At 34.8% G+C, this 21,468-nt stretch overlaps 1 long non-coding RNA gene across 1 annotated transcript in view; it reads left to right on the top strand.

Annotated features, from left to right (window-relative positions):
• LOC110262065 overlaps nt 1-21,468 on the top strand; it is a 70,877-nt gene that overhangs the window by 43,783 nt on the left and 5,626 nt on the right. The window contains exon 2 of the long non-coding RNA XR_002346586.1: nt 19,400-19,499. This is a non-coding gene — a long non-coding RNA (uncharacterized LOC110262065). The remainder of the gene's footprint in view (nt 1-19,399; nt 19,500-21,468) is intronic.

Below are 21,468 nucleotides of genomic sequence, written 5' to 3'. Positions count from 1 at the left end.
GAGCGAAGCCAGGGATCGAACCCGCAACCTCATGGTTCCTAGTCGGATCCGTTTCTGCTGCACCACTACGGGAACTCCAGAAACTTATTTTTTTAATATCAATGAAATATTTGAACTAAATTGAACAGGAGGAATGGGAATACTAACCAAGTGTATTCATTGCTGATCACGTTTTATTCAATTCCAAATTAATTGCAGATTCCTGATTATGTACACCAACACTTCTGTTTGATTGGCCTTACAGTGTTTTGCTTGTTTTCTTATTACAATTCTTTCTCTGAATGTTTTTGTCTGTCTCCATATTCAACTAGAAGTAACAAACTTACTGTCAAAGGGCAGAATCTAGCCCAGAGAGATCTTAGAAGTAGGCTGCATAGTGCTCACTTTTTAAGGCAGTATTTAAAATCTGGGTATTTTATATAAAAATCCAAATGATTAGATTCTACTGAAAAATTAAAAATTAGAAGGGCTTTAACAATGAACTGTCATTTCTGCATGGCTGAGATCCAGTGAAGCCAATTTTCTTATAATAAAGTAAATTCAAATTCACTGTAGCCAGCCCCTCCCATTTGTCCCACTTTCTGTCATCTCCTCCTATTTACTTCCCTTGTATGTAGGTTATCTACCGACTCCCAAAGTATTTGCTCTTTGGATTTGGCAGAGTTTTCATTCATTTGTGGTCTTGATCTGTCCTATAAGTATTTTTTCCTTGGCTTTTGTTTACTATCCCTGAAATACTTATTTTGAAGTAGTCTTAATTTAAATCTTAATTGATGAAATTTAAACATAACTTTTTATTGTTAACATTTATAATGCTTACTCTTCTCGCCATCCTGTGGGTTCTTTGTATAACACACAAAGTGAGACAAAAACGTTTATGATCTTCACAGCTAAGGGGAGGAATTTATATACTCAGAAATTTGAGGGGCAGAGGATTTTTTTCTCTTATTTTATTTTATTTCTTCTTTCTTGGCCATGTCTGCAGCATATGGAAGTTCCCTGGCCAGGGACTGAAACCAAGCCACAGCAGTGACAATTCCAGATCCTAGGGAATCTGGCAGATCGGTGCCACCAGGAAACTCCAGCAGAGGTTTTTGCGAGAAAACCAAATTGAGATCACATTACTATAACATGTCAGATAATTCCAAATTTTCCTATCTTGTGGTTATCCTTTTCAGTGTGGTTAGTCTGTCTTATTTTTACCAATGCTGTTTTACAAAGTGGCTGGCATTAAAAAAAAAAAAAAAAAAAGACAAAATATCACCTGTTAAATGAATTCAGAGATAACATCTGGACACTTTTCAAATGAATGACTCTAAATTATGGGAGGAAATTCAGCAGATTGTGCTCAAAGTATTAAATATCTTTTTTCAGAAGAGGGTTTCTTAGGTGGATTCCTTAGAGTTGTTAAAATATTCCTACTGTCACAGCTTTTTTGTTCTGTTTCCACATAAAACAGGCTGTGAAAATTCCTTGGAGTGATTTTGGTTTAAACAATCCCTTGATAAATGATTCCACTTTTGGTTATTGGAATGGATGAAGGTTGTACTTAGTCACTCTAATCAAGCATAAAATAAATGTCACTCTGGCACTCTTTTCTTTTGGGATCATTTTTGAATGAACTTCAAAAAAAGTTACTCCCCTAAAGTGAGGAATGCTGTTTCAGCATCTGAGAAGCTGTCTTGTTAATCTTTTAGGAACGTTAGTACTCTGGTATGACAAGAGAGAAGCCTCTTAACATATGCACTGCATCCCTGGATCCCTGTTTCTGTTTGAATTTGGTTAAATCATGGAGATATATTTATGTTTCAATTAATTAGAATTTGTTTTGGGATTCCTGCATTTTAGTTTACAACACATATTACTCTTCCACGTGTTTCACACGTCTTGCCTAGAGATGCATTCTACCTTGTACTTTGAATAGACATATATTTCATTTCCCTCTAAAAATTTTTTATAGTATCATCAAATTTCATTCTTTTTTTTTTTTTTTTTTTTTTTTTTTTGCCATTTCTTGGGCCACTCCTGCGGCCTATGGATGTTCCCAGGCTAGGGGTCTAATTGGAGCTGTAGTCACTGGCCTAGGCCAGAGCCACAGCAACATGGGACCCGAGCCGCGTTTGCAGCCTACACCACAGCTCATGGCAACGTCAGGTCCTTAACCCACTGAGTGAGGCCAAGGATTGAACCCGCAACCTCCTGGTTCCTAGTCGGATTCGTTAACCACTGAGCCATGTGGTTGGGGGTTCGATACAGCTCCAATCCCACGTTGCTGTGGCTCTGGCATAGGCCTGAGGCTACACGGCCAATTAAACACCTGCCTGGGAATATCCACATGCCCTGAGTGTGGCCCTAGAAAAGACAAAAAGACAAAAAAAAAATCATTCTTTATATTTCTATTGTCTGCTAGAGCTCTCCATTTATCATCATAATATCTTAAGGAAGCATTCTGCTTTTCTCAAAAAAGAAATAATTGAATACATCTCTGTTTATACTTTGATATAAGTTAGACTTGATGCAATATACACAGAAGTTTTGCATAAAAAGAAGAGGAAAAGGAAAATACTATAACTCAGTCTTTCTGTTATCCACTATTACTTCACAGAACAAAGCTCCAAGTTAGATGCTCTTTTATCTCAATTACTAATGGAACACTGTTAGAGCAAATTAATTCTGTAACAAAAATCACTTGGGAATTGGGGATATGTTTCCAAACACTTTTGAGTGTCTTCAACATTTTTTGAGACTATTGCTCTGTTTTCATGACACTGATTAGGACAGAGTCTAAGCTGCATGAATTAAGTGGTCTGGTTAAGAAATTATGCATAATAAGATGTGGGGATAAGATTATATTTCATTTGTTTTTAATAAAAATAATTTATAAACTAGTACCTATTTTGCTAAATTTGCAGGAAGAAATTATTATGCGTTAACAATATCTATTAATTGTCTACGAAACCTGATTTATTTGATAAGGTTATTGACAATATATAATGCTTTTATGGAATTCTATTCAGTCACTCTGTTCACAGCACATACTCAACTGTCCTTTGTTCCTGCTCCTCTATAACAAACCTTCAAACTCCTTACTTTAGATAAAGACTCCATTTAATGAAACCAGTTTAGAAATGTGTTTGTTCTCTGATTGAATCCAGCCTAGACAGTTCATAGCTATTTCATCTCTAGTACCTACTGTCAGTCTCCCAATATCCTTTCAGACTGAATGTCACTAGAGTGTTACTCGTTCTTGATAACATTGCTTTCACCTCAGAAAAAGGCTGTCCACGGCCTTGGTGCTTAGATGTTTTCTATCTGATTAACTCCTTTTCCCAGCAGCGGTGACGAGTTTCCCCTTTTATCTCCAAAGTGGAGAGGTATTCATTCAAAGTTGTGTATCAGGGGATTTACAGTGTTTTATATTAACACATGTATATCCTTTTTAAATAATACAACACAACTTACCACAATGAATTAAAATACAAATATAACCAGGTGAAACTTGAAAATAATACAAAACTTCATTAAAAAACTACTGTATGTGAAACAGTAGTTAATTATTTGGTTATTTTATGACCCTGATTGATTTATATATATATATGTGTGTATGTGTATGTGTATGTGTATACATACATATAAATATATTACATTTAGCTTTTCTCTCTCATTCAGTATTCAATATTTTCACAGTAAAGGTGTGGCAGCTCTAATTTTATTTCTATTCTTTTCTTCACCTTCCTTTGAATGGACACAGACAGGTGTCCTTATGGCCTCTGAGAAACCCTGACCCTCTTGCTCTCTGCTATGGCTACTGCTTGCTTTCTGGTTTGTTGTTCTGTTCCACTGTGTTTCCCATACACCATTCAATTTTTCGGGCCAGATCTCTGGTCTCCTTAATTCATTCCAGAAACACCAGAGACAAATCTATTAAGAGAAGGAGAATGCCTCTTTCTCCTTTCATGTTATTGCAATAAATGGGCATGTAAGATAATTCTATTGGGGGTTATGATTTCAAGCATCTCTAGTGTAATTTATGTGGCTAAATATGGCCTATAGTGATGAACAATCTGAAACTTTATCATGTGAGAGGAGCACAAGACCAACCATGAACCTGTAAGGTGCGGCTGCTGATTTGGGGAAACTGTGAGCTATGATGATGACTGGTCAAGTCAGAGGCTTGGAAATGAGAACATGGTCAGAAGAGAGGTGTTGTGCTTATGTAGGTGTTTCATAAAAATTTCTGGTAGGAGGATGGATTATGTTACAGCTAAAAAATGGGGCCAGGTTAACTGCCAAAACCTTGTTATCTGTCCAGTCTCCGGGGAACTGATCTGCGCATAAGCCTTGGACTATAGGAGATGCCAGAGTAGATTTTTCTGCTGGACATCTTATGCACACTCAGCTGCCCTGTCCACCTAGTTCCTTTGCCTTTTCTGTCTCATATCCTTGTCTATATCCCGTCTCATCTGTCCTTGGCTGGTAGTCCATTTGTTAACACATTCTACAGGAAGAAAGCCAAATCAGTGTTTAAATAGAAATACTGGATTTTTAATCAAAAGTCTCTTTAAATTTTCAAATATAACAATGTAGGGCTGATATTTCATCAGCTCAAGCACCTGGGACCAGGAGCCAAATCTGAAAAACAAGCACAATGTTTCCTTCAAAATCATCTGGTCCTCAAGACTAGATAATTGCTATTAGGTTACACTAACTTGTATTTTTGTTTTTTGGACTGTGTTCTCTTCCCAGGAATCCTAAGTAATTTCTCAAATAGGCTTCTGTTGGGCCTGCACAAGTTATTCTGAAATATGCCTGGACTGAACTGCAAATAAAGCTTTGACCATAGGGGAGAAATCAGCTACATTTATGGTGATGAATATATAGCATTTATTGACATAATTAACATGACTACACTATTTTTTAAAAATAAGTTGATTTTCGATGTTGTATCAATTTCTGCTGTGTGGCAAAGTGACATACATACATACATACATACACACACACACACACACACACACACATATATATATATATACACACATATATTCTTTTTTTAAAAAAATATTATTTTCCATCATGGTCTGTCCCAGGAGGCTAAATAGAGTTCCCTGTTCTCTACAGTAGGACCTTATTGTCTATTCATTCTAAATCTAATAGTTTGCGTCTATTAACACCAAACTCTCAGTCCACCGTACTCCACCCCCTACCCCAGCAACCTCAAGTCTGTTCTCCATGATGACCACACTATTTAATAGCTCTTTCAGATGTTACCAATCACCTGCACATTTCTCCATGTGTCTTTTGAGTATTATTTACAAATTTCATCTTCATCAGTAGCAAAACACATTTTGTTGTTATTATTGTTTACTTGGTATACTTTCTCCAAAGTGGAGAGACTAGAGTAAAACTGATGAGTAGTTTTATAACTCATGTATTCTTCCTTTTTTGTTTACTCAAAAAAAAATTGAGCAATATCTAATTTCAAGGCGTTCAATTATGAAGTGGCTATATAATGGTCGTCAAGATAGACATTACTCTATACATTTATGGTGCCAAACATGCAAGCCCAGAAAATCACTGAAGATTAGATATACAAATGCAAATAATTTAATATTGTAATAGACTTAAAAAGGGAGAAAATACTGAGAGAGTGACAATTTATACTTGGCATTCCAGGAAATTCCCTAATCAAAGATTTAAATCATCTATCTTCCAAGCCAAAAATCAAGGGAGAATTGCTGCAATAAAACTGTGGGTTCATTTAACTGGATGCAAGTCACTGTGGCTCTAAGGTAGTGAACCGGGCAACAGAGGTGTGATAAGAGGTGGGCAAGATGTGACTGAAGGTATGTAGTGGCATATAGGATATTTTAAGTATTTAAGAGGTTAACCTTAGTGGGAAGCAACTGAGGGGTTTTAAGCATGGAGCTGGGTAACAATTTTATTTATCTTTTAAAAAGATCACTTTGTCTACTGTTAATAAATGAGAGGTATGGGTGAGGGAGTGAAATTAGGGAAGCCAATTAGCAGACATTTATAACAGCTTAGACAAGAGGTCATAGGGGGTGGTTCTATGCTAATGGGAATGGAAATCGACAAAATGCAGATAATAGATGACATTTTGGAGGTAAAATTGTAGAGTCTGGTGATTGTGAGGTATCAAAGCTCTCTTTTATATCCGTGGCTTTTGGAAAAGCCAACATAAAATTTGATGAATATGAGTTATCTCATTTAAAGTTGAGACTGCTTAAACCTTACTTAGAAGTTCATTTCTTTCTTAGAATATGATTAATCAATTGTGCATTTATTCAAAACATTTATTAGCATAGCATGTGTGCCAGGCATTTTACTAAGTATTGAAGATATAAAAATGAATAAGATATGGTCTTTGCTTCAGAAGCCATAATTATTCTGCAAGAGATTGACAAATAAACAATTATATGCAAGCAAATTTTGCTTATGAATATTTATGAAGCAATCCAAACAATTTATTAGCAAAACAAATCCATTGATGTACAAAAATGATAGCACATCATGACCTAGTTGGTTTTGTCCTAGGAATTCAAAGGTCAGTTAACATCAGAAAATATGTACTGTATTAAAGGAGAAAACATGTACAATCATTTCAATGGGAACTTAAAAAAAGAATCTGATAAAATTCAATGCTCCTTCATGATTAAAAAAATCTCTAATTCAGTAAAAAAAAAAGAAGAAAATTCCTTTTACTTGCTAAGAAATAGCTACAAAAACCTACAGCATGTAGTATTTTTAATGGGAGAATTTTAGAAGTGTTCCCTTTAGAATTAGGAAAAAGAAAATTATGCCCATTGTTTCACTTTTTTAGCACCACACTGGGAATCTAACCAGTACAGGAAAATTAGAAAAAATTAAATAAATATCATAGTAATAGGCAAGAGGAAAAATTAGGATTCAGTTCTATTCTGTATCAGGTTGGACTAAGCTTTCTGAGATAACATAAAAACACTAAAATCTCCGGGGTTTAACTCAAAAAGTTTTTACTTCTTAATAATGTATTATTGTATTAAGGCAAGAGCTGTGAAGGATCTCATATTTTCCCCTACTTACAAGCTGTAAATTAGTCTGATGCATCAGAGGTGACTGACTTTGTTACACAGCAGCAAGCAGCATGTGAATCACAGTTGCTTGGTTAATATTGCCCAGTTCCCACACAACAACTCCAAGAGGGCCAGGTTACATCTCACAGTCAGGGGACTGCATTATGGGAGAAGGATCCCAACAAGCCTGAGAACCTGAATGTTTCATATGAGAGAGTAAGCGGGCCTGCCCTTAGCAACAGTGTGAGACTATTTATGTCCTCCAACATTGTTTGCTGTACACAGAGTCTTGAAAAGATAGTCCAGTTGGACGATTTAAAATCTTTTTCTCAAATAACAGTACAGACAAAGAGAGTCATTGCCTCTGCTGGTAAAACGTGCGGAAACATGAGAAACCAATGGAGAACTATCCCCTGAGACAGTAAAATCATTCTTCTCATCCCATCCTTAGGGATTCAGACTCTTCTCTCACACATGACCTAGTCACCAACTCAGGGGACGTGAGATAAGGAGAAATCATATCCATTCCCAAATTATTCACTCCAGAAGTATCAAGCAGTACTTTCTCCCACTGCCCATCATATGCACCAAACCCCTCAAAGTGGGTGTATGGACTATTTGGCAAAACTATGATGTCTGCCATAGTTTCAAGTTAATATTACACAATATTTTAAAATAACTATTAGCTGATTTTTATTATTAAAATGGAAAAGCAAAAACTTGAGAAACAAGATATTCCTGAAGAAGAATAAGGTAGGTGATTTACTGTATTTCATCAGATATCATCAGATAATTATATCTAATAAAACCTAAAATAAAAGCCACTAACTATTAGTATAAATAGGAAAAAATGTAGACATAAGGTATATCCATGCATATATAGAAACTTGGTATATAACAGATTTTAACTGAGAAGGACACTGTGAGGTCTTCTGGGACAGAACCCATGTCTTCTACCTGCCTCCTACTTGTAGAAAAGCTTTAGTCTCCCAGGCCTATCTTGAGTCAAAGAAGCTTGGCTCAAAAGTTAGTCATTGAAAGGATATGACATGTAGTGACAAAAATAGCAGTTGGGCCAGAGGAACTGGTAACAATTTCACAAGTAAATTAGTCATAAACAGTGACAGAATCTTTAGTTTCTTCTTCAAGTACATAGATAATAGTGTCTGATGCGTATTCCTCGGTTGTTTTACAAATACTAAAGTTGTCACCAAATGCAAGAAGTTAACTACATGATGACCATAAGCAGGTAGCTCTTGGACTGGCTGAGGGTTGATAATGTTAAGCCTATGACACAACCTTTTCCCCTTATCATCAACCAATCAGAGAATTGTGCATGAGCTGATCACATGCCCTAAAACTCCCCCCCTCACTTTGTCCTTGAAAACTCTTCCTGGAATCTCATCAAGGAATTTGGGCTTTTTAAGCATGAGCTGCCCGGACTTCTTGTTGGGTACCTGCAATAAATGCTGCACTTTACCACAACCCAGTGTCAGTAGATTGGCTTTACTATGTGCAGGTCAATGAACCCAAGTTCAGTTTGGTAATGAGATGACTGAGGAACGAAAGGTCTATTCATTAAACGGTGCTGAGAAAAATAGCCAAACTATATAGAAAAAAATTTAATTAAAAATGAAAATCCACAAAAATCTAGATTTATTATGCCCATAAAGAAAGATGGAAATTAAAACAAGTTGAAGGAAATATTAAAGAATAACTTCATGACCTCAGTGTGGGTAAGAATTTATTAATTATAGTAGATGCTCACTGTAGATAGGAAAAATGGTTAAAGTACAACACATTAAAAATTTAAACTGTTGTTCTCCATAGGGCACCATAAAGACACTGAAAATGTAAGCCCACTAAGCATGAGAAAATATCTGCAATGCATAAGACTGATATGATAAATGTTTGATCCAGGATATACAAATAACTCATAAATCAACAGAAAATAAAATTTAAAAAAACCTTTGGAAAATCAGCAAAGACATGAAGAGGCATTTCATAGAAGAGGAGATAACTGTTTAGTGAACATAGAAAATATACTTAGTTTTGTTAGTAATCAGATCAATGGTAATGAATATGAGGTTCCTATTCTCATTGCCTAAATTGCCAAAAACTTAGATGTCTGAAAATACCAATTGTTGGCAATGATATAAAGCAATGAAAGCTCAATCGATGTATGTATAAGTTGAATTAGATCAATAACATTCTAAAACAAAGAGCCTTAGTGGACACACACTAAGACTCAGCAAATTTATTTCTTGCCATACCCTCTAAAGAAAATCCTGCTTATGAGAATATCCTGCACACAGAATATCCTATATCAAGAGATATATGTATTATTGTGCCATCTATGTTTGTAATATTAAAAACCCAGAGGGTGTGAGTAAAATTTTCATTTAGAAGTAGTTAAATTAATTACACTCTCTGACCAAGAAAGAGCATATGGCTGAGAAAATAAATCAACTATAGCTACATGCAACAGTATGAAAACACCTTAGAAACAATATTAGATGAAATAGTTTAACATAAATATATGAGATGAATCTAGAAACTTAGAAAAACTGAAAATAAACAAGGAAAAATGAACAAAAATTCAAGGTGATAACCTCTTGCAGCCAGAGGTGATTTGAAATAAGAAAGGAACCATCATGAGTTTCAATGGATTGGAAATGGTCTAGTCTATAATATGAATGGTGGAGGATCAAGTGTTCATTTTATTTTTATATTTCAAAACATTTATGTGTGATAGCATGCTGTATACACATACTAAATATGCTATGTGAAAAAGCAGAAACATTAATTCTCTGGGTTAATAATAATTGATTATTAATTATCTGGCTTTAAGAGTGTTAAGGAACATTCTATAAAGGGAGCAACAAAGAGTTCCCATTGTGGCTCAGCGGTAATGAACACAACTAGTAACCACGAGGATATAGGTTCAATCCCTGGCCTTGCTCAGTGGATTAAAGATCTGGTGGTGACGTGAGTTGTGGTTAGGTCACAGACATGGCTTGGATCTCACTTTGCTGTGGCTGTGGCCCAAGCCAGCAGCTGCAGCTCTGATTTGACCCCTAGTCTAGGGACTTCTGTATATAGTGGGTGTGGCCCTAAAAAGCAAAAAAAAAAGGGGGGGGATGAGGTGGGTGGGTGGGCAACAATTGAGAGAGAATTTTCAGAGTGACTTAAGATTTTGTCAGGTTAAGAGAGTGGAATAGGCATTCTAGGCAAAGACTACAAGGACAAGACATTATAAAAGTTCTGGCCTGGAATGTGCTGAAAAGCCAAGCATTCATAATGGCTATGGTTTAAGTTAGTAATTAATAACAAAAAGTCTGAACAATTCACTATGGTCAGATTTGTTTTCCTTAAGTTACTTTTTAAAACTGAAGTAGTGTTGATTTACAATATTTGTTTTGTTTCAGATGCATAGCAAAGTGATTCAGTTGTATATATGTATATTCTTTTCAATGATAGGTTATTATAGGATATTAAATATATTCCCTCTGCTGCATGGTTGGTTCTAGGGTCAATTTTTTTTTTTTTTGGTCTTTTTAGGGCTTCACCTACAGCGTATGTAATTTCCTAGACTAGGGGTAGAATAGGAGCTGCAGCTGCTGGCCTATGCCACAGCCATGTAACACCAGATCTGAGCTCCATCTGGGACCTACACCACAGCTCACGGCAACACCAGATCCTTAACCCACTGAGCAAGGCCGGGGATCAAACCTGAGTCCTCATGGATATTAGTAGGGTTTGTTACTGCTGAGCTACAACAGGAACTCCAAGGTCAAATTTTTGATTTAACTTTTTATGTTAAAGAAATTGGCTTTTACTGCATAAACATAGGAACATTAGCTTAAATTTAACTCATGTGCACTTTCATATTCAGATATAGGAAGAAAAGCTGGAGAAATAATTGTGATGATTCATTTTACATGTAAACTTGATTGGGCCATGGAGCACTCAGATATTTGATCACACATTATTCTGGGTATTCCTGGGAGGGGTGTTTCTGGATGAAACTGACATTTTAATCAGGGACTGCATAAAGTAGTTTGTCCCCTCTAGTATGGTGAACCTCATCCAATCAACTGAAGTCCTAAATGGAAGAAAAAGGCTGACCCTCCCCTGATTAAGAGAGAATTCCTCTGTCTGACTACCTTCAAACTGAGACCATGGCTTTTTCCTTCCTTTCAGATTTGAACTGGCACATCAGATCTTCCTATGTATGGAGGCTGCGAGCCTTCAGATCGCAACCATACCACTGCATTCCTTTTTCTGCAGCTGGCCAATGCACTCTGAAGATCTCGAGACTCAACAATTTCTCACTCTCCATAATACATGAGCCAGTATCTTATACTAATCAATCAATCTCCCCCCTTCTCAAGAATGTGTATATTCTATTGGTTTGTTTCTCTCAAGAACCCTGATTAATACAATTATTAAACTCATCTGTTTGATGCTATTGGTGATAAATAGTGAAGAATTAGCATATCAGAACTGGGTAAAAGTGAGAGGACCAGAAAGTTTAACCCAGATTTGAGCATTTCCAAAAGTTGCTGGAAAGGGTAATTGAGAGTGCAAAAGGCCAAGAGGATCTTTTGAGGATTTTTGAAAAAGTAAAGTGTCAGAAATTGATATCTAGGGTCTATCAAGGGTAGAAAAAAAATCCCTAGTGTACTCTCCTTGCTTTTGGTTAGAGCCTAAAAAATGGAAACCTAGGAATAAGGGTCAACCCAAATAGGATTCATGGCCTGTAGCTAATATTTGAAAATGTAAATTATGAAATTAGTTGAAGGTGATCCTAAATTACCTTTTTACAATAGACCCCTGGCAAAAGTACATCAAAATACTCCTGGAAGAAGATAATACCATCGTAATTTTCAAAGTTAGCTCTACAGATATTTTCCAATAAACGTTGGACACAGATATTAAAATCACTAGGCCCACAAAGAAAAAAGAGGCAAGAACAAAAACAAGAACATAAAAGAGATAGCAGAAGAGGAGACCTTAAATAGAAAACAATTAACAATTAAAACATTCCTATAAAGAGGAGAGATATTGGATACCTCACATATCCTTAAAATAGTGGTATTTTCTATACTGAATGAAATAAAGGACAAGAATGGGAATTTATGCAGAAAACTAAAAAAAATGTAAAAGATAAACAGAAATATGAGATCTGAAAAATTCAATAACCAAATGAAGAATCAAAATAGTTGACTAAGACTTAAAAACACTGGCTAAATACAGAGGAAATAATTCAGAAGAAAATAGATTTAATAAAGCAGAATAGGGGAAAATATATAAAAATTAGAACAAAAAATAGAAGTCATAGAGAATACAAGGAAAATGTCTAATATGTTATTCAGAGTACGAGAAAGAGAATAAAGGAAGAAGAGAGTATGAGAAACCACGTGTGAAATAATAATGTCTGAATATTTTCCCAAATCATTGAAAGTCATTGTATCTCAGATTTTGGAACCTCTAAAAACTCCAAGCAGCAAAGTTATGAAGAAAATGTAACCTAGAAATAGCACACTCTATTAACCTTCTACTGTGGCATAACAAATTACTACAGACTTAACAGCTTAAATAGCATCCATGTGCTAACTCACAGTTCTGTAGATCTGAAATCCAATGCTGTTTACCAGGTTTTCAAGGCACCAAAGACCAAGTCAAGGTTTCAGCTGGACTGAGGTAGTCTGAAAGCTCTGAGGGGATCATGCTTCTAAGCTCACTCTTTTGGTTGGTTTTCTTCTGTTTGTAGGGCCATTTTTTGTTTCCTTGCTACCAGAAGTTAGGGAGGCTCTCAAAAAGCCATGTTCCTTTCTTGCGACATGGCCCCCTCAATTTTCAAGCAAGCACTGTGGCATCAAACCTTTCTCTGCTTCAAACCCCTAACTTCCTGTCTGCTACTCACAGGAGCACAAGTTCTGCTTTTAAAGGGATCATAGAATTATATTAGGCTCACCTGGATGAGCTCTCTACCTAGAGATCAGCTAAGGAGAAACTTAAATTACATTTGCAAAATCCCTCACAGGAATACCTAGTGTTTATTGAGTAACTGGGAGAATGTGTGTGTGCATTAGGGACTAGGGATTATGGGGGTCATTTTAGGATTCTGCTTGCCACACACACTAAAACTGCTGAGGAAAAAAAAAATTAAAAGACAAATAGGATGCAGATGCAGCTTGGATCCCACATTGCTGTGGCTGTGGTATAGACCGGCAGCTGTAGCTCTGCTTTGACCCCTAGCCGGAGAACCTCCATTTGCTGCAGGTGCAGCCCTAAAACAAACAAACAAAAAAACAACAGAAGAAAAGAAATTGGTTAGAGAGGCTTCAAAGGAAAATTTTATCAGACTGGATTTTTAAAATATCAATATATGCTACTTACATGTGACTCATCTATCATTGGAAATTAGAGAAAATTTGAAAGCAAATGGTGAGTGAATAATGTACCATGTAACAAATTAACAAAAGAGAGCTGGTTTATGTCAAGCAAAGTAGAGTTGCTTTTCTTTGCTTTGTCGCAAAGAAACAAAGAGGACACTTCACAGAAATAAAAAAAAATAATCATATTACTATGAAATATAAAATTCTAAATCTGTGTTCAACTAACATAGGTTCAAAATATATACAGTGGAAATTAACAAACCTATAAAGAGAACTGGACAAGTCCATAATCACTGAGGGAGATTTTAAATAGATGTCTCTCAGTAACTGAAACAGCAAATAGATAAGTAAGTAAAAATAGATTGTGTGAGCAATGTGAGCAGTCTAGCAATGCATTTAAAAATGACAAAAATATAATGGATTTAAAAATCAATTTATTTTACTACATGAATAGAGAAAACTCATATGTTTATCTCAGTAGATTAACAAAAATTGGTGCAATTTCAAATTCATTTATGATAAAAACTCTCTAACAATTAGGAATAGATGGGACCTTTATAGATCTTATGATAGGTGTCTACAAAAATTATAGAGTATATATCAAAATTAATGAAAATTTTAAAGTGATCTTTTTAGAGGTCAAAAATCAAGAGAAGGGTACCTGCTAGCACCAATTACAGTCAACATTACACTGGAGACTCTTGGAAATTCATTAAAGCAACAAAAAGATAGTACAGGTTATAAGCATTGGAAAGAAATAAAACTATCATTATTTTATGGTTATGTACATAGAAATCAAAAGAATATTCAGATATACTATTAGAATTAATAAGTGAGTTCTCCATAAACAATTAGATGCACTCATGCTAAATATGGTAGATTCCTCATTTTGTATGCCTAAGGGCAGTATATGTGTTCCTCCATTATTACCCATTATCCAGTTTTTTGACAGTCCAAAGTGAGCTTGGCTTTTAAACTTGTCCTTTATCTGATTATAAAACAATACATATTTATTTAAGAAACTTTGGGAAATAAACAAAATTATAAAAATGTAAACTATTTAAAAAATCTATTATATACATCATTAGACACTAATTTTTCCACTATATACATGTGTATTTTTTTCAAGAGTTGGCTCTGTAGTTCTTAACAGAATAAATTTTAATATTTGAAATAAGTGAGGATTTAAGCTTAGCTCAAATATGTTCATTTTATAAGACTGAATTAAAATACCCTCAATTCCTCCAGACCACAAATAATTAGGTTAGGTAAATTATTGAATCCACTTTTTATTAATACTCTATGATTGATTCACTCCATAGCAAAAGACAAGCTTAGTACAAAAAGTACAAGAATATAATTTATAAGGGAAATTGAAAAGCAGGGATAACTGGGTCACCATGCTGTACAGTAGGAAAAAAAAAATAATGTATTGTGGAAATAAAAATAAAAAAAAAAAGAAAAGCAGGGATACTTTGAAATGGTCCAAGTTAGTAGTGGCATAAAGTAATATCTATAAACACAAGCTAGGTTGAATATTTTTACCAGTTGATTCAAGTTGTTAAACTATGTGATTTAAAGCATGTGTAGAGAGAGTGGGCTTTTTTCTTAGTATTAAGATATCCTGCTTTCATGGTGCAGCAAAGCATTATATAGTCCAACGAGTTTAGAATCTTCGTGTTAATAGTTATCTCTTTACAACTGGTTAGGGGGAAAATTTTAAAAACATGAATTATTAAATAAATGGAGATCCAGACCTATTTTTATTTGAGTCCTGTGAGACCAGAGTATATATTGAGGTTTTTTATATTTATTATACAGATTCAAAAAAACTTATGGGTAAGAGCCCTTGTTATATATGCTAGGCAATATGTTTAATCCTGGGTATCAGTGAGGCATACTTAAGACAGATATCCAAATATTGTGGATGTATATATCGTTTTTCATTCTAGATTAAGAATAGTTTGTATATAGTATTGTAATAAAAAAGATAACATGTGATAGACATTTTTATTTTATTTTATTTTTTAATTTTTTTGGCTGTGCCCAAAGCATATAGAAGTTCCTGGGCCAGGAATGGAACCCCTGCCACAGCAGCAACCCAAGCTGCTACAGTGAAAATGCTGGATCCTTAACCTGTTGTGCCACAGGAGAACTCCTAAACATTTTTATTTTTTTAATTTCATCAAATTAAGAACAAAACCTCATTAGTATGTATATATTTTTAGAATTCTAAATATTAAAATTGTGTAACAGATGAGTTATTAATCACTGTGTTTTATTTTAGCCTCATCAATATAATTTTTTTTCAACTTATAACAAATATAAGTGGACACACAATTCAAAACACAGTTTAGCCATATCTAAAAGTAGTATCATAATAATTTAAAGAAAACAAAAGTTCCAAGGAAAAAGGCCCAAAGTGCTACTGAAACAATAGCGGTATTTGACAAAAAGCTTGAAATGGAAAAACAAGATTTTGTTTCACTATATTAAATAATTCCTTCCTTCTCCCAACAATCATTGATTCAATTACATTAATCATTTTATTTCTGGTTACTACTCTAATCAACTAACAAGAAGTGTAACAATCTCTCACTTGTCAAATTATTTTTAATCAAGATCAATTTGCTATGAATAAAATAAATAACTTCTACATCAAAGTTGCTTAAACCCTTTGTTATTTAAAAGGCATTACTCTTTTTTTTTGAGAAAAATATATTCAATATATTCTCTCCATGCAAAATTATTTTAGCATCATTCTATGCTATCAAGTAACAATTAGTTTCAAAGGGTATGCATTAGTAAAATTTGCCATTCTGGAATTCATAACAATTCTTTGAAATTTCTGGGTGGATTTTTACTGGACAAAAAACCTTCTTCTCCTTTTATAATTAATGCAGCATAATTTATAAGAACTCATTTACAAAATCCAACTATTTACAAAAAGAAAAATCAGAAAACAGATGTAATGTGTACACAATTTTTAGTAAACTGTAAAATATATTTTACATATTTTCCCAATTCGTGTTTCTGTCAATCCAAAGGAAGTACTAAGGGGCCAATATTTTGACTGAATACATGTTAAGAATATGAAAACTCAGCAAGTACACCTTACTTAATTTCAGGTCATAATTTATGAAAAGTATCAGCTGTTCAGTCATTTAAATTTTCTATTGTTTTGCAAAATTTTATTGTTTCTACTGGGTTACTAGAAATATTTCATTGCCTTGGAAAATGAAGAGGACAACAGAGAGTATGACTTGTATTTCTTAGGTTGAAGTAATGTCTGTGGAAAGCATTCAAAAGCTCCCCAAACTTTGATATTAATAAATGTTATCTAGAGGTGCTTGCTAAAACACAGATTCTGGAAGACTTCTTTCATATACTACATCAGAATGTTTAGACAAGCATTCTGGATTATTTCCACATACAGCTGTACCTTGAGTTAAGCAAAACTTGTTAATGTTTAGTAGAGGCCTTCATTTTTACCATGATATTCTAAAAACCCATATAAATGGTCTGACCAGATGAAATTTAAATACTGAATTTTTAAAATGTGATCAGTTTTTCTATGTAAACATTTATGTGATCACTTGAACATGTATAAAGACAGAATCTCCTGATTATGCTGTTTGAAGTATATCCCTGCAACTTTATCAGAGCAATATTGGAACATATTTCTAAAATAATTTGGTCTTTCTTTAGGGTCTCACCTGCAGTATGTCAAAGCTCCTGGGCTAGGGGGTCAAATCAGAGCTGCAGCTGCCAGCCTATGCCACAGACACAGCAATGCGGGATCTTAGCCATGACTGCGACCTACACCACAGCTCATGGCAATGCCAGATCCTTAACCCAGTGAGTGAGGCCAGGGATCAAACCCGCATCCTCACGGATACTAGTTGGGTTTGTTACTGCTGAGCCCCAGTGGGAACTCCTGAAATAATTTAATTTGCTCAACACAAATAAAACATACATTAATACCAAGTCAGATACACAGAAGCTCAACAAATAATATAAAATGCATCATTGTGTTTAAAGTGATTAATTAGGAAAAATAAAACAACATTTACTTTGGCTTTCTCCTATTTTGCAAAATATATTTGGATGTCATAGACAACTTCTGAGATTGATGAATTTTAAAAGTTTTTACAATGTAACATGTGAAAGAGACCCAGTTACCACAACATAAATGTAAATGCTGGAGTTCCCGTCGTGGCGCAGTGGTTAACCAATCCGACTAGGAACCATGAGGTTGCGGGTTCGATCCCTGCCCTTGCTCAGAGGGTTAATGATCTGGCGTTGCCATGAGCTGTGGTGTAGGTCGCAGACGTGTCTCGGATCCCGCGTTGCTGTGGCTCTGGCATAGGCTGGTGGCTACAGCTCTGATTCCACCCCTAGCCTGGGAACCTCCTTATACCGCGGGAGCGGCCCAAGAAATGGCAAAAAGACAAAAAAAAAAAAAAAAAAAAAAAAAAAAAAGTTAATGCTTAAATCTGAGTACTGTCAAGATATTGGAGGTGAGTCTTGAATTGGGGAGAAATTAAAATGGCAATTTTAATTTAATAAGATTAGAATAGCCCCTTCTTTTTTGTCTTTTCAAGAATAATTTAAAAATATGATCAGTTACATGTAGAATTAAAACATACTTAGGAAATTCTTATACCTGTAAGTGAGGCTAATTTGGAAGGAGAAAGCTTTTAATTTTCAATCAAGACAAGATTTTAATTTTACTTAATCATTTTTCTTAATGTATACCCTTGAATAAGTCATATGACACAACTTTTTAATAACATTTAAAAATACATACACATAAAAAATCCTTAATTCTTGGAGTAATTTTTTGAATCAAGTTACATTGGACATCTGAAATTATTTTTTAGAAGAGAAAGTTATTACACACAAACCTTATGTAAATTCTAAACCCAGATTTTAAGAGAATGAAAACTTTGTCATTCTTCCTATCGGTTGTGAAGGTGCTATTCTGCTTTTGGCATATGAAGGATGTTAGTGTCTTTATGTTCCTTCTAACTGTGGAGTGGATGAAAGCAGGAGGGGGTCACATGAATGAACCTGAATTTAATTCAATAAATTATTTCACAATACATATTTCTGTTAGGTACTTCACTATGTTCTGTGTAGAACATCAATACACAATTGAGTGAAACATGGGTCTTACACCTGAAATTTTAGAAAAGAGAGCATATGCATATGTAATTGTATTCAGGTTGAAATATGATGATTTATGCTTACAGTATAAACAGTATGCTGTGTTAGCCCAAAGGAAAGCGATGCTTTGGCAATTTAAGAATGGAGGAAAATATTTTTTATTTTGTCTTAAATGTTTCTAGTATACAGAGATTAGCAGGTCAAAAAAAAAAATTAGATAAGAGGAATGACAAGAGCACAGAAGTGTGAAAGAGCATGCCCTGTTCAGAGTCAGTGGATGGTTTTGTTTTGTTTAGTACCCATTCAAAGAAAGTAAGGACTGACTAAAATAGAACTGGAAATATAGATTGAAGCTACACTGCATTATCTTGAGTGCCTTATTCTAAAAACAGGCTACTGAAAATTTTGGAAAATACATAACATAATCAAATATATTACATAGAAAAATAAGTTGATTATCAGCATGTATGAGAGGAAGAAAAGAAAATAATAATATTTGAAGGTTATTCCTATTGTTCAGTCCAACGTTTTTTGTTTTTGTTTTACTAAGAGGCTGTTAAGAGTGAAACTGAGTCCCCCTAAAGCCAAGTTCCTCTGCCAAGTTTATGATTAACCTTTCTATTCAAAATTCTATTCCCTTTCTTGTTCTGAACCTCTTCCTCTTTAGATTAAGGAGTATCAAAGAAAAGTGGAGCTGCACTGCATACATGCCCCCATGTCCCTCTTTTTTGAAGTAAAATCCTTTTGTTTTAGTCTCCCAGGCCTCCTCTGAGTCTTAGAAGACTGGCTCAAGAGCTGATCTGCTCTGGGGCTTCTGAGAAGGCTTCCTGGAGGTAGAAGCAATCAGACTAAAGTGAGTATTTACAGCATGTACTGTGTCAGATATTTTTTAAACAATAATATCAATCAGCGCAATATTTTGCACGCTTATCAATGTGCCAGACAATGAGTGGTCTCATTTATTATTTCTCATTTACTTTCCAAGACCTTAGGAAGTCTATTTCAAAGGGGGAGGGGAATTAAATGATACAGGCTAATGTATAAAATAAGCTACAAGGATATATTGTACAACACAGGGAATATAACCAGTATTTTATAATAAATATAAGTAGGGCCTAACCTTTAAAAATTGTGAAGCACTATATTGTACACCTTTACATCTATTATACTTCAAAAAAATTAAATAAAACTTACCAACAAAAAAGAGTTAATGATTAGGAAATGTGAAGATGTAGAAACAAAAAATAGCTGTTGGCCTGGGAAACTGGTTAACAATTTAGACTATAAGCCAGACACAAAAAGTTACCAAACTCCCAGTTCCCTGAGAGATACACATATAATGTGTGTGTATATATATCTGACACACATTCCTAAGTTGTTTGTACAGGAAGCAGATCCCTGAAGCAAACTGCTGACTGCAAGCTCATAGACTCCAGGCTGGTTGAAACCAGAAATTTGGTGGTTGAAACTTCACCTTGATGCCAACTGATCTGAGAATTGTGCACAAGCAGCCCCCTCCCTCAGCTGCATTTTCTTATTTATTTATTTATTTATTTATTTATTTATTTATGTCTTTTTAGGGCTGCACCTGTGGCATATGGAAGTTCTCAGGCTAGGGGTTGAATCAGAACTGTAGCTGCTGGCCTATGCCATAGCCACAGCAATGCCAGATCTGAGCCATGTCTGTGACCTACACTATAGCTCATGGCAAAGATGGATCCTTAACCCACTGAGCTAGGCCAGGGGTCGAACCTGCATCCTCATGGATACTAGTCAGACTCCTTACCACTGAGCTACAACGGTAACTCCTCATGCTGCCTTTAATAGCCCTTTGCCTACTGGAAATGGTAAGATGATTTTGAAGGACACTAGTCTGCCATCTTTTCAGTTAGCTAGTGTTCTCAAAGTCACTCTTCTTGCCTCACATATTTTCATTCACCTTATTGGCCAGTCATGCAGCAAGTAGCCCAACCTGAGTTAGGTAATGTGAGGGATACTTTGTTTTCTGACAACATATATTTGAGAAACATTATAATCTTCCCTCAGAGATTCTCAAGAGTTGTTGGTAAGAAGAAAAACTCTAGGAAATCCTGAAATAAAGAGAACTATGCACTTGAGTCGAGACTTTTATTATGAGACATCTATTGATGTATTTGAGATCATCAGTTTATAACATACTTGCCTGGCTGGAGACAGAGAGAGAAACTAGGACATTTATAGTAGTAAAGACAGAAGACATGAATTCAGGGAATATTGTGAAAGTAAAATAGATAAGATTTAGCTATTAACTCAAGGTGGAAGACAGTGAAAGGAAAGAACCAAAAAATCAAAGGCAATTTTATGTCCCCAGCAAAGCCTTCCTATATCAGCATCTATTTCAGAGTTAATCTGAAAATTGTCAGTTTCCTACTTTGCTGCAGAGTATCTGAAATTTGTTCAGGCTTTTTAGAAGTGGGGTAAGAAAAATATTCTGCGTTTTCTTCCTTATGCATAATACAGTAAGCCACTTCCTTAGAATATTTTAAGGTGTGATTAGACTCCATGATAACTCAAATATAATAAGGCTGATTATGTTCAATTGCAAAAGAAATTATATTTAATTAATATTGTTGTTCAACCTACCCACTATTTATAGTACTTTGGGTATGAAAAATGCATATATGATTCTGTAACATTTGATAGTTATTGTATGTTTCCTACCCATATTTTTTTCCCTCATTTTTTCTCACTGATATATATCAAATTTTGTTTTCAAATAAAACCACTTTTCTTTATTCTACAATTGGAGCAACAGATGACATAGTTCTGACCATTAAATATTT

The sequence above is a fragment of the Sus scrofa genome, chromosome 1 (genome assembly GCF_000003025.6).
Source record: "Sus scrofa isolate TJ Tabasco breed Duroc chromosome 1, Sscrofa11.1, whole genome shotgun sequence".
In the NCBI taxonomy this organism is placed as follows: Eukaryota; Metazoa; Chordata; class Mammalia; order Artiodactyla; family Suidae; genus Sus; species Sus scrofa.
Note: the sequence above shows the minus strand (reverse complement) of the source record. Positions and strands in the feature narration are given on the sequence as shown.